Source organism: Rhinopithecus roxellana, chromosome 18 (genome assembly GCF_007565055.1).
Source record: "Rhinopithecus roxellana isolate Shanxi Qingling chromosome 18, ASM756505v1, whole genome shotgun sequence".
Classification (NCBI taxonomy): domain Eukaryota; kingdom Metazoa; phylum Chordata; class Mammalia; order Primates; family Cercopithecidae; genus Rhinopithecus; species Rhinopithecus roxellana.
In genome coordinates this window covers 4937619-4950188 of record NC_044566.1, presented here as the reverse complement: position 1 = coordinate 4950188, position 12570 = coordinate 4937619, and the positions used below count along the sequence as shown (strand labels likewise).

The 12570-nt window shown below is 50.4% G+C and overlaps 1 long non-coding RNA gene across 1 annotated transcript in view; it reads right to left on the bottom strand.

Annotated features, from left to right (window-relative positions):
• Positions 1-651: 651 nt before the first annotated feature.
• The window catches only part of LOC115894583, a 134249-nt gene continuing 122330 nt past the window's right edge, over positions 652-12570 (bottom strand). Inside the window, exons 3-4 of the long non-coding RNA XR_004054710.1 lie at positions 9924-10082; positions 652-953 (exon numbers count right to left, since the gene is read on the bottom strand). This is a non-coding gene — a long non-coding RNA (uncharacterized LOC115894583). The remainder of the gene's footprint in view (positions 954-9923; positions 10083-12570) is intronic.

Below are 12570 nucleotides of genomic sequence, written 5' to 3'. Positions count from 1 at the left end.
AGAGCAAGCCAAGGGTCACTGGCTCCGGCACCGGCCAGAACCACTGGGTGCCCTGGAGAGTTCTTTGTGCAGGGAAGAGGCCCAATGTGTGCCCAGAGCTTCCGTGGATCATCAGCTCCGCCCCCCAATGATGCCCTCTGCATCCCCTCAGCAGACAGATTTTGAACGCCCACAATTAGCCAGGCACTGTCCCCCTGCCCCTGGGGAGACATCAGTAACCTGGACTAGCCATCAGTGACCCAGGCTGGCAAAAACCCCCTCTCTATGCAAATTCCTGGGATTCCCCTCCCACAGCCACATCTCCAAAAAGCTGGCCTCTGACTTGGAGCCCTGTCCCTAGCCTTCGGCAGCCTTACCTGCACGTGGAGTGGCAGGAACTGGGGTCAGAGGATGGAGGCAAGGTTGCCCAGGCCCAGCCAGGGGCTGGCACACATGAGGAACCTTCTGCAGGGTCTGATCTGTGACTTTCCAGAGCCTTCAGGCCACATCCTACCATTCTCCAGGGAGAAAACAAAATGGTGTTCCAGTTCAAAGGTATCCACATATACATAGAACCCCCCCACTTACCCCACCCACCCAGTAGCTTTTTCCTGGGACTAGATGAGTCCACTTTCAACCCCGCCCCCAACCAAAAATGACACACCCAATAAATAGATTTCCCCCATGTATTTCCCTGTTGTTGTTTACACAAACATTATTGGTTGCACTACCCCTTCGCATCCTACGCCCTCCTTTTGTCAGAAGGAGGGCAGGCACTTCGGGGGCCTGGGCCCTCAAGGAAGGCCTCGCGGGTGCAGGAGAGGCCTTGGGGTATGCAGGGGAGAACCTGCCCCTCTGCCGTCTTCCACCTTAAAGTTTAGTCCTTGGCTCTGACCTGGTGGTTTTCTCTTGCCTTCTCCTAGGAAGTTTTTCCAGCCTCAGATACGGCAGAGAGGAGACAGCAGCTTGGAGTCCTGTGAGGAAGCAGAAAGACACATTAGTGGAGATCCTGGGCCGGAGAAGAACCAGCATTGTTCAGGGGAGGAAAACTGCCTCTGCTGGCGCCTGTGGTCTCCCACAAATCTGAGGGTCCTTCAGGCTCTAACGGTGGTTTGCACTCCCGGGTTCTAGCGCCCTTGGGTCTCCCCTTTGCTGGTCCCCCACCCTGCACCCTGCACCCACCCCTGGGCATCAGGAGCACCTGCACCCACCCCTGGGCATCAGGAGCACCCTTCCCCACCGTCCAGGTTCTAGAGGAATGAGGCCATTTGGGCAGGGGACAGGGTGTGGAGAGCGAGAGTGCAAGCAGGTCCTTAAGCCACTGAGACGCTCCTTGTCTCAGGGTGGGGACTGGAAATTTGTGAGCTGCTTGCAATCCTGCAGCTTGAAGATCTGGCCTGAAGTTTTAACTGGTTTGCTTTAGGGCACGCAGTCTCTCTGACCTGCATTGTTGTGAGTTCACCCTAAAGGATATGACTTCAGAAACGATTAAAACAGAAGATGATGCTGTGAAATTCACTCAACTTGATATCTGGGCCTCTTTCGGTGAATTTAAACTCACAACATTAAAGCTACACTTGAGAGAAAATGGGAATATGTCCAAATCTCAGGTCATTCGAGTCAGACATCCTTGCTCAGAACCCCAAGGAAGGCTTTTAAAGTTGCGGAACGCAGCAGGAGGAGGAGAGCAGGGATCCCCCCAGGCCCCACTTGCAAAAGACCCCCCTTCCCCGGTCCCTCCTCCACTTCCTACCCCTATCAACGTTGGAGGGGGTCTGGACTTTGAAACTTGTCACGGGGAAAAGAATCTTCGCCGAGAAGGCTGCTAATGAATTCAGACTGCATAGTTCTCAAAATCTGATGTTTTGCAATGATGACATTAGCGTGGCGGCCGAGGGTCCGAGCCCAGAAAGTCTGCGCAGCTGCTCGGTGCTTTGAGCGCTGGGGACAATGGGCGCAGTGTTCGGGCCTCGGCCTCTCCAGGGCATTTGCATACCCCGTTCTGCCTGAGTGACCAGCGGATCTGCGGCAGGGAGCAGCATTGTCCACGGATCACTTCAAGATGACCGAGGTGACAAGAGCCAGGTGAGCGATGGGGCGGGACCTTCCCCAGGTCACGAGAAAACGCGGGGAGAGCCTTGGCTAGAGCTTGGTTTGTTGATTCTCGAGGTGGGATTTTACTTATTTGCTCTTAAAGCCCTCATCAGATGTTGTAGGGGGAAATTCGAGATTTAAAGATTTTTAACAAGAATTTACAAAGCCTCATTTTGGGAGTCATTTGGGGTCGTCCTTAATCTGAAAACTCCAGTGATCTTCCGGTATTTTATTTCTTTGTATTCTCTCACTCTTCGAAGTTTCAGAGTTCCACTGCCAAAGGGAAGCAGTTTCATTCTCTAGAGCCAAAAGCTGTCACCAGTTGAGTCTGAATTTGTTGTTTTCCAGAAACACCATTTTGAAAAGTTGCGACTGAGGCCCCTTGGCCGGCAATTCCGAGCTGCAGAAGCGCCTGAAGCCCGGACGTTAAACCTCCAGTCACCAGCCAGGGCAGCTCCGGCTGGGACAGCGCGGGCGCGCGGCCCCTCCACCGCCTCCAAACGCAGCGCGCTTGACGCCCCTGTTTTGACTTCAGCTCAGAAAGACAAGTCTTTGTAATGCAAGTTCCTCTTCCCTAGAGAGTTGACGCACCACCTGCCACCATCTCTACCCCTAGCCCTGGAGCAGCCTGCAGAACTGGGACTCTTCTCTTGCGAATTTCAATCTTGGGGCGTGTAACTGTTGCCAATAATTTTCAGAGACCTGGATCCTTAAGGAGGGAGTCCTGGGGGAGGGACCTGAGGTGGGAACGGGTGGGTGGGACGAAGGGCGAAGCCAGAAAAAATGAGACGACGGGAGGGAGGCAAGGGCCTGAGGGCAACGTTTCTCCCAAATGAAACAAGCTGCGTTCCGGCACCGACGGCTCCTCCTGCGCCTGGACCCCCAGGCCCCGCCGCGATGCGCCCAGGGCCTCCCGAGGCCTCGCTCCACCCAGGCTGCTCCGGGTCCGCAGCCCCACTAGGCCCTCCTCCCCTCACCTCTCCTCCTCCCTCCGCCTCCCGCATCCCCGCACCACCCACTCCAGCAAAAAGCAAGTCAAGCAAGTCCTGGGGAAGGTGCCCCACAGCCCTCGCCCGCGGGCAGCAACAACTGGGCACACCGCGTCTCGGGCGGTAGCGGAGCTGGCCCGCACCGGCCCCGCCAGAGCCCGGGAGGCGTCTCCAGGTCCCCACCCGCGTTCGCTGCGGATTGCAGCGACGCTCATCTCGGGAATATAACGATTAATCCAACCGCAGGTTTCCAGATAAGTGATTGTGATGGAGACTGTTGGCGAGAAAATAGACAATTATCCGCTGTTAGCTTTACATAAAGATCGCATTAACTCAAATTAGTTATCAGACAAAAGAGCGTCGGCGCGCGCGCCCTGCCCGCCCGCGCCCTGCCCGCGGGGACCCCCGGGCACAACCAGGCCCAGGGCATGGCAGGCAGGGCCGAGGCCTCGGCAGGGCACGAGGAGAGGGGCATGCACGAGGGGGCTCCAAGCTCCGGCCCCCGCGGGGACTGCGTGTTGTGCTCTCCTAGACGCAGCGCGGGGCTCCGGACCCGGACAGGGTGGCCTTTCCCGGGCCTGGAGCTGCAGCTCCTGGTCCAGCTCTCCCCGCCCCCCCGCGCTCCCCTCTGATGCGCTCGCGCTCCCAGCTGCGCCCCTCCCGCCCCCGCGTCCCGCTGCAGCAGTCACTCTTCCCCCGAGCGCTCGGCGAGGCGCTGCCCTTTTCTTTCGGGCGCCCGCAGCCGCAAGTTTCCGGTCCCTGAGCGCGAGGAGACGTAGTTAATGACTTGGGGAGGGAACTGCCCCTCTAACCCGCCGCGCAATCAAACTCGCAGCGAAAGCGTTCTCGGCCATGCGAACGCTCCTAGACAGCGGCCCCGTGCCCTGCCGTCCCCACTCCACGCGTGCGGTCACTGTCCCTCCCGGGGTCGTTCTCTGAGGGGCCGCGCTGCCACGCGGGCAGGGGAAGGGACCAATGGAAAAGGTGGGCTGGAGGGGAAAGGGCGCAGAGCGACCCGGGAGCTGGGTGTTCGTGGCCTGGGGACACCAGCTAAGACTCGGCCGTGCGGCCTGGACACCGACAGAAGTTGCGCACTGTCCACGCACCACGTGGCCTCCTGGCGTGCTCTTTCTCCCGTGTCCCCACTAGGGTTGCCACCGGCCCACCGGAATACAGATTTGCGCAAACGCACAGCCCTGTGCCCTGAGCCCCGGCCTGGCCGCAGCGCCCAGCGGGGTTCCCCCCTGTCGCCCGCGCGCGCTGGCGGCGGTGCTCCCGCCCGGGCTAGCCTTGCTGGGCCCCCAGGGTCCCCGGGCCCCGCTGAATAGGGCGGATAATGACCCCCGGTTCCCAAGGCAGGCTTTCTGCTGCCTGGTGAGCCTTGGATTTGTGTGGTCCAAGCCTTTCCCAGCTTGTCCCATTCTGTCACCGGGATAAGGGGCTCCCTCGGCTCGTTTGCACCTGCGTCGCTTTTGGCTCCTTCAGGAATGCGCTGAAGCTTGTAATCAGCTTTGTGAAGCCATTGAGTGCACGGCTGAGTGAAACTTCCAAAGCTCGAGGAAAACGGGCCGGCTGAATGGGAGCCAGCATGGGGCTTCTCTCCAAGCCTCCGCGCTGCCAAATTCCAGCAGAGCCCCTCACAATCGCTCCGCGCGGGCTTGACTGCTTTCCCCACACTGAGAAAAGTAAGAAAAGAAAAGCAAAAATACCAGTCACCGAGGTTAGCCGCTTGTTCCCAGATTAATGGCAAACTGCCCCCTCCTCCTCCCTGCGCCCCCGCCCCCGCCCCCCTCTAGCATAGCGCAAGGATTCAGGAAACACGGCAGAGGGGAGGGGAGGACAGTTATTAATAACTCCCCATCTGATTTCACATTTTCTGTCCCCTGACCAGGGCGGGGGGCCTTGCGCCAAGCGCGCGGTCCCCCACGCCTGCAGGTGCTGAGCTGGGCTGCAAGGCCCAGGTCTGCCGCGGGCCGGTGGCCTGGGGAGGTCTAAGCAGGCTTGGCTGTGCGCCTTGCTCCAGTAGAGGAGTTAGATAAAGCCAAACCTAAGATTTCCCAAAACTAGCACTGCAAAGCCTCCACAGTACTCCTAACAGGAAACAAAAACAACCAACCAGCCCTGGGCCTCCAGTGACCTCCATCCCCACATCCACTCAGCAGGGCTGGCGCCTGGAAACAGGCACCTCTGGATTTCAGGGGCTTGGGAAAGAGGAGGCACAGGGAAGGGCGGACTTCTCTGACACTCAGGGTGTGTGTGTGGGGTGTGTGTGTCTTCTTGCAGATAGTTAAGAGTAGAGGTGCCTGCACCTGGGAGGACCTCCCGCCCCACCCCCTTGCGCGCCTCCCTGTCTGGTTCCAGAAGACAAGCGTTTTTCCAGAGGTTCTTACCAAGGGTCTAGCTCTTCAGACCAGTGCCTCCCAGGGCTGCCTCCCAGGCCCCTGGGTCCCTCCCTCCCAATCAAGGTAAATGAGGGTTCCAGGCTGGCTTTCCTTCCAAAAAAGGAGATTCTTGGCAGCCAGTAGAAAAGCAACCAGCTTGCAGAAGGCAAGCATGTGGGCATCAACATTGAGGCCCGGCTTCCTTCCCGCGGCCAGCTCCTCCAGGGCAGGGCTCCTTCTTCCTGCCGTTTCACCCTATGGTCCTGGAACAGTGGCTGGCAGTGTGTGCAGAGGAGATGCTCAATACCTATTCATCGAATGAATGCCATCCAGTTTTACCTCTCAAAATTCCAGGCCTGCAAGCAGGTCTTCTGGAAGGGAAATATGGAAGCTTTTCTCTGGATGGCTCATAGGACCCTGTGGTCAGTGAACCCGCATAGGCATTACTTGTGGGAAAGAAAGTGAAGACAACATTATGATCTACGTGTAAAACTCTTTTTACAATAGCTGTGCATTTCTTTTGCTAATTAATTCTTGCCACCATGCATTGGACTCCTTTCCTTTTCTGCAAGCACAAATATTAAGCACAAGTTTTAATATCTGAGCTAGACTTCCATTCCTTCTAGTAAACACATGCTCAGGCCTGCCAGATTTTCTTTCTCCTGCTGCAGAACCTTGCTTTTGTAGAGGCACCACAATGTCTGACTGCTGCTCTGTGCTATAAATAGTCCCCTGGTGGATCGAAAGGTTTAATGGGCCTCTTTAAATACCTAACTTAGTATAAAGCCCCGGGAGAATCACATTAACAGGCAAAGAAGAGGAAGAAGAGAGCTCCCCCTGTAGATGCCCTATTTCAGCATTCTTGGAGATCCGGAACAGGCAGGACTTTTCCTATTTATATACATTAATGTGCATGAGAAGCTGCAGCACGCTGGCGCCAGGAGGGGCTGTGACGGTGAAGCGGTGCATCTAAGCTAGGAGGAGGTGGCACTTAAAGAGGTCAAGTGATTTGCCCAGAATTACCCAGGGGCATCGTGACTGTTATCAGTAATAATAAGAAGTCAGAAAAAGCTGGTTGCTTTGTCCTGTTTTTAAACACATTAGATAGTCCTGTTTAAGAGCAAGGAACACCCCCAACCCCAGCCAGTTCGGAATCACCAAAGGTGGCACAACGGCAGAATTGGTGAATCTCAAAGAAAAGTTGAATCTCTTTCTATGCCAAGACTTTGTGCATCTATTCGTCGACCCTAAAATGCTTTAAACATTCCAAATTCATACCACCCATTTTGACAGTTAAAGTTTACTTTTTATGATAAAGTTTTACGTGTTGTTTTCAGCAATGTTTCTCCTTCCAACCATTCTCAGTAACAAGTCAGGAGGATATGCAGTAATTCAGAAATTAGTGAAATTTCATTCCTGGTGGGGGTGTTGGATTAAGAGGCTGGGAGAGTGTGAAGCAAGTCAACGTGTAATTGCATGATAAGGCTCTCACGAGGAATTTATTGGCCAAGTTGCTATTTCTATTCCTTCCTAATCTCGTTTAGCACATTCATTCTCTGCAATCTGTCTCCATAATCTTCTGTAGCAGAATGGCAGCCAACAGAAGCATGCATGTTTGGAGAGAAGAGAAAATATGCAGAGGCGTGATAAACTGATGCTAATTATCCATATTTAGGACACGGAGTGCAGAAGATCAAGGTTTACAAATCACAAGCCCGAGCCCGTGATGATGGCTTCTGCATGTGGAATACATTGGAGGAGACCAGATAAGGGTTTCATGGGCAGGAGAGATTTATTGGTCAAAGGGTTCACCTTCCACTTTTCCACTTTTATATAGCAGTAAATTATTTAGGCTAAATTCACCAGAACATTACTCTTTCATTTGGCGATGGGCCATGGCTTGCTCCTTCTTTGTGTCTTTTCAATGCAAATCCTTGTAGTTTAACATCAGTTGATAAGAAACAAATAATTGAAGTAATAGGTAATTCCCTTTAAATTGTGCATATAGGATGGTCCCAGAAAGAAGGAGATGAGGTAGAGAGCAGAGGGCTGAAACTGAAGCAATATCAACTTCAACCCTTCAATGGCATAGCTATCAGGAAAAAAAAATGTAGATATTCACTGCATGTATGTGTTCACGTCTCTGTGAGCTCCAAGCCAGCACGCTTGTGGTAAGAATAGGTGTTCTAGTGTAGCACCAATATGGCTGATTTTCCTGTCTGGAATCCCGATCATTTAAAATTTAAAAAAATCTAAACATAGTTTCTCTTCCCTCCACTATTCCCACATCACCTCCAATTGACTTAATATTTACAATTGGCTCTCAGTGCTCTCCAAGACTTCTGGCTCTGACAAAAGACACAGAAAGAATTCAGACCAGAAGTATCTTGTGGCATGGCTGGAAGATCAGTGGTAGAGACTTTTCTGCATTACAGAAATTGCCTTCTAAACTTTCCAGAGAACAAGCACAAATGTGGCACAGGAGTTTGCTGCAAGTGGGCATGCTTATTTAAAAATTTATAAGATTAACTTAACCCCATTCAACGGTACTAACTTGGATTTTTTTTTTTTTTTTTTTTTTTTTTTTTTTTTTTTTTTGAGGAGTTGAGGGAACTCATTTTTAGCTTTGGTACCAAATGGGAAACTCGTCTCCTAGAGTTTTCGTTTGTAGATTTTTTTAGTTGATGGGAGCAGAAGTTCTCTGTTGAACACACACTGGAAACCAGCATGAACCACTCATTATAAGGACAAGCGGTTTTTAGAATAAAAAGAGTTATGCAAAAGTTTGGGGCTATAATTTATAATCCCTATGTAAAGAAGTATTAGGAAAGAATAACTGATCTTTGACACAAACACATTTTTACACCTGAGACGATCCGGACAAGAAATTATCTGTAGGCTCCTTCCACATACACATACTTTTTCTGTTTCAACAAGTCTAAGATGCCATTTATGATAAGATGCATCTTTATTTTACATGCTGCTATGAAAGAAAAAACTCAGCCAGTTGTAATTCTAAGTTGTCATTGATGGTAATAGTGCATTTAGATTCCAGAGATGATAAAAATATTTAAAATGGGTGTCTTAGAACCAGAGAAATACAATATGCATTGTTGAGTTCATTGAATAATGAGTTTGTAACATTTTGTCCAAAATATTTTCAAAATTACCCATTGTTCTACAGAAAGTAACCTTGTTGTGAATTAATAAATGTGTCAATAATCGTATGTAACTCATGCAACCCGGACTGTATAGATAGGCAGAGTTTAGAAATGTAGAAACATTTATCCATTCCAGCCCACCTCACCCAAAGCAGAAAGAAAAGTTAAAAACATAAATATTCTGTAATCAGTAATAATCTAGCAATTGAGGCAAAAGATGTAGATTGCTGGGTTTTTTTTTTTCCCAGAAATTATCGAAATTAGAGAAAGAACTCCAATTGTTCACTTTATTTGATACACAGATGCATATTTGGTGCTTGCCAAAGTCAAGTGAACAATTTAGGCTGGTTCGTTTGGTTTTGGTGCTGCAGATTGGATATTGGTTAATTTGAATAATTTGGTTCCCGGAATCAGCTTCTCTCCCTAAATGACAGGTTTTTCTCTACATGATCTAAACTGTGCCTAAACTCTCTACCTGCAGATGCTCTCGTATTTGCCTTCAAATACCTCTCCCTCCCCATACTGAGGACCCTATCCATCTAAGAAAACCAACCATAATTTTGAAAATAGGATTAAGTTCGGAGAGAGATCAGCAATTTTCAAGGAACCAGTTAAACCTAATCTAATTAAATTGTACAATGAAGTTAAAATTTTTAAATTAGACAATTTAAAAATTTTAACGTCATTTTAAAATTAAACTTCGTGTTTCCTGGTAAGTTAGCTTGTGTTCGGACAGGCAGACGCGGAGACTAATTTTTCCTGCAATTGAAGTAGGCCTTGGCTGCACGTGGAAAGCACGAGGGGGAAAGGTACCCGCCAGCAGACACAGGAGTTCTAAACATGCCCCACAGAGGCTGCGTGTGCCTGTGCAGGTGTGCATGTGTTCCTGTGCGCTTACACTTGCCCATGCCCCGTGAGTGGCATCTGAATCATGGCAACTTGCAGCAGACAGCACTCGTGGTTCCTGCCAGCGTTAAGCACTGCCCAAGCCCTGGAGCAGGAGAGAGCAGGGAGATGTAGAGAGGCCAGGGAGAGGAGGAAGGGAAGTGGAGAGAAGTGCAACTGTGAGTTAACATCTTTCTGGAAACCAACTTTGCTCCTCCTCACGGCTCCTGATGCCAAGCATGTGCGAATGTGAGCTGCGTGCTCAATGCTGCCTGCGGGTCTTTTTCCTCACTGAAGGGAATGGTCAGCTGGGCCTGTGGCTGTTTTTTGCTTTTACTCGCCTCTTGGAACCTCTCCCCCAACCTTAGATGAATTAATCCACAAATGTCTATTCAGTACATGCAAACTGCAGTAAGCATCTCGTTCATAAATACCTGGTTTCCATTGAATTTTCCAGTAATGCAGAAGATGGTTCTGTGTGTTTGTCTTTGTGGGTCACACTCCTGGGTCACTTGAGGGGAGGCATGTTCACCTCTTTAAAACAATGTCTCAGGTTGTGGTTTCTTAACTGTGGGCCGTGTATACTGAGGTATCTGAAATAAACACAGAATTCCACTCATCATTCGTCTGTGCACTGGTTCGCAAGATGATTACAAGATACTCTAAATGTGCGTGGTGTGTTGGAAACACACTTTGAGCTCCAATGACTTCAAATAGCTTATAAGTAAAACAAATAAACAGAATAATGGTGGGATTTATTTGGATTTATTCAATACGAGACTAACCAAGGCATGACATTTTCAGGCATGTCTTAATTTTTACAGGAGCAGGAAGGGCTTTCCTATCTTGGCGTGTTCATCCCACAAGCCTCAGGCAGTTATCTCTCTGGCCTGTCCCACAGCTTGAAGAGCCGACAGGGCACTGTGGGGGCTTTTGCAGCTCATGCATGGCTTGCCCCAGCTTCTACACATTAAAAGTGAAATAAATATCCAGGCTGACTCTCTTAGATTATGATCTCTGAGTTGATGTGTTAAATGAGCCCGTTGCCTTAAAGGTTATAAATGACAAGATTTTTACTATTACAAGTAATTTATAGCGATTTCCTGTTTGACGTGACAGATCCTCATGGAGAAGTCCAAATTTGTCTGCTTGACATACATTTATTTTAACACTTTTCCCCTTCTCCAAATTCTAGCATGTATTAACTACTGTTTGCCTAGGTGTCAATTTGCACCTGTGGGGTCTCCCTCTTGAGGCCTCAGTGGGGTCCCCTGGCCTCTATTCCAGCTGGCTGCCTGCATTTTAGCAGCTAATGTGGGTGATTACTGGCATATTTACTGTAATTTATAAAAATCACAGGAAATGACATTTTTATTAGTCACTGACTCCACCGTCACCAACTGCAATGGATGTTATGCATACAAATCCATTTTAAAAAATTGTTCTTCCAAAATCAGAAGCTCTTTCCAGTCTCTAATTCTGTGGAATGATCACATTTCACTTTCACTTACCAAGAACGGGATCGCGGTTGGGCTCAGAACTCAGTTCATTTCTTAGGCCTTGGAACTGTCTGTGTGGGGACTAGAATAGGGTCAGGGAAATGCTCTCAGAGACAGAGGATGATCCGGAAACATCCTGGCCTCAGTCTGAGAGTGAGCACAGCACCCAGGCTTGCTATTGTCCTTACTGTCGTGTGTGCCAGGATTTGTAGGACTCGTGTACAATGACGCACTCCAGGGCCGTGGGCAGAGCTGGCTCCAAGCAGTTCAGGTGCAGCTCCGAGGACCTAATAGAACCCTGCTCCCCCAGTCCCTTGCTGCATGGCTCCGGGAGGCCTTGCTTCTCTGAGAAGGTTGGCAGTGGATTAAGTCTTAAAGGATGAGTAGGAATTTTCTGCTTGAGGGCAGAGAAGGCAGGGAATGTGCTATGAGCAAATGCATGGAGTTGTAGGAGAAGATGTTGGGGTTGGGAAATTGCAAGATTTTTTGATGTTGCTGGGGAGTGGGGGTGCCTATGAAGGAACAGAGAAAATAAGACCAGAACCTTATTTTCCAGGAATCATATCGTGAGCCACATGAATGCCATGCTAAAGAGTTTAGACGTCATCCTACAGACAGTGAGAAACCGTGACAGATGCTAAATGGTTTTGTGTACATTGCATATAGCTTGCTTGGAGTTACATACCAAGGGAGGAGAGACTTCAAGGAGGAAGAACTATCACTTATCTAAAAGGGCATAGGAAGTCCAGTTGGTGGAAGTTCCCAGCATGTTCCTTGTGTGGGGAGAAGTAAAAGGCCTCCGTGAGCCCTCACAGGATGACTCTGGGTGGAGTGGAGGGGTAGGACCAGAAGGGAGGAGGGGCTCGGAGGATGCAGCTCTGCAAGGAGCTCAGCTCAGAGCGGGGAGTGACGGCAGCTACAGTGCTGCAGGGGCTGCAGGGGTGCAGAGGGGAGGCCGATGGCAGGAGGCACTGAGGATCCCAGAGAGTGGACAACTGTTGTGACCACAGTGTTTGCTAAGAACACAGTGTGCACCAGGAGCCCAGCTATCTGCACCTTCACTACCTCATCTAATCTTCATAGGAGCCCTGTCTCCTTTTCCTAATTGTAAATCACACAGCAAGTATCAGCCTTGGGTTTGACCTAAGGAGTGTGACTCCACAGCTGGGTTTCACCACGGAGCTGTGGGGCACTATTGAGGGTAACTGTGGGACCAGGAGGAGGGCCCTGCAGACCAAAATAGAGGGAGAGCCTTTCCCTGGACAGAGGAAGAGGAGGCAGGAGGAAAGGGGCTGCTACCTGTTAAGTTTCTAAGGTTTGCTGGCACATGCCAGGCATGAGACACTTTAAATCTGCTATTGTCTGGGCGCGGTGGCTCACACCTGTAATCCCAGCACATTGGGAGGCCAAAGCAGGCAGATCACAAGGTCAGGAGTTTGAGACCAGCCTGGCCAATGTGGTGAAACCCCATCTCTACTAAAGATACAAAAAAATTAGCTGGGCATGGTGGTGGATGCCTGTAATCCCAGCTACTCGGGAGGCTGAGGCAGGGGAATTGCTTGAACCCGGGAAGCAGAGGTTG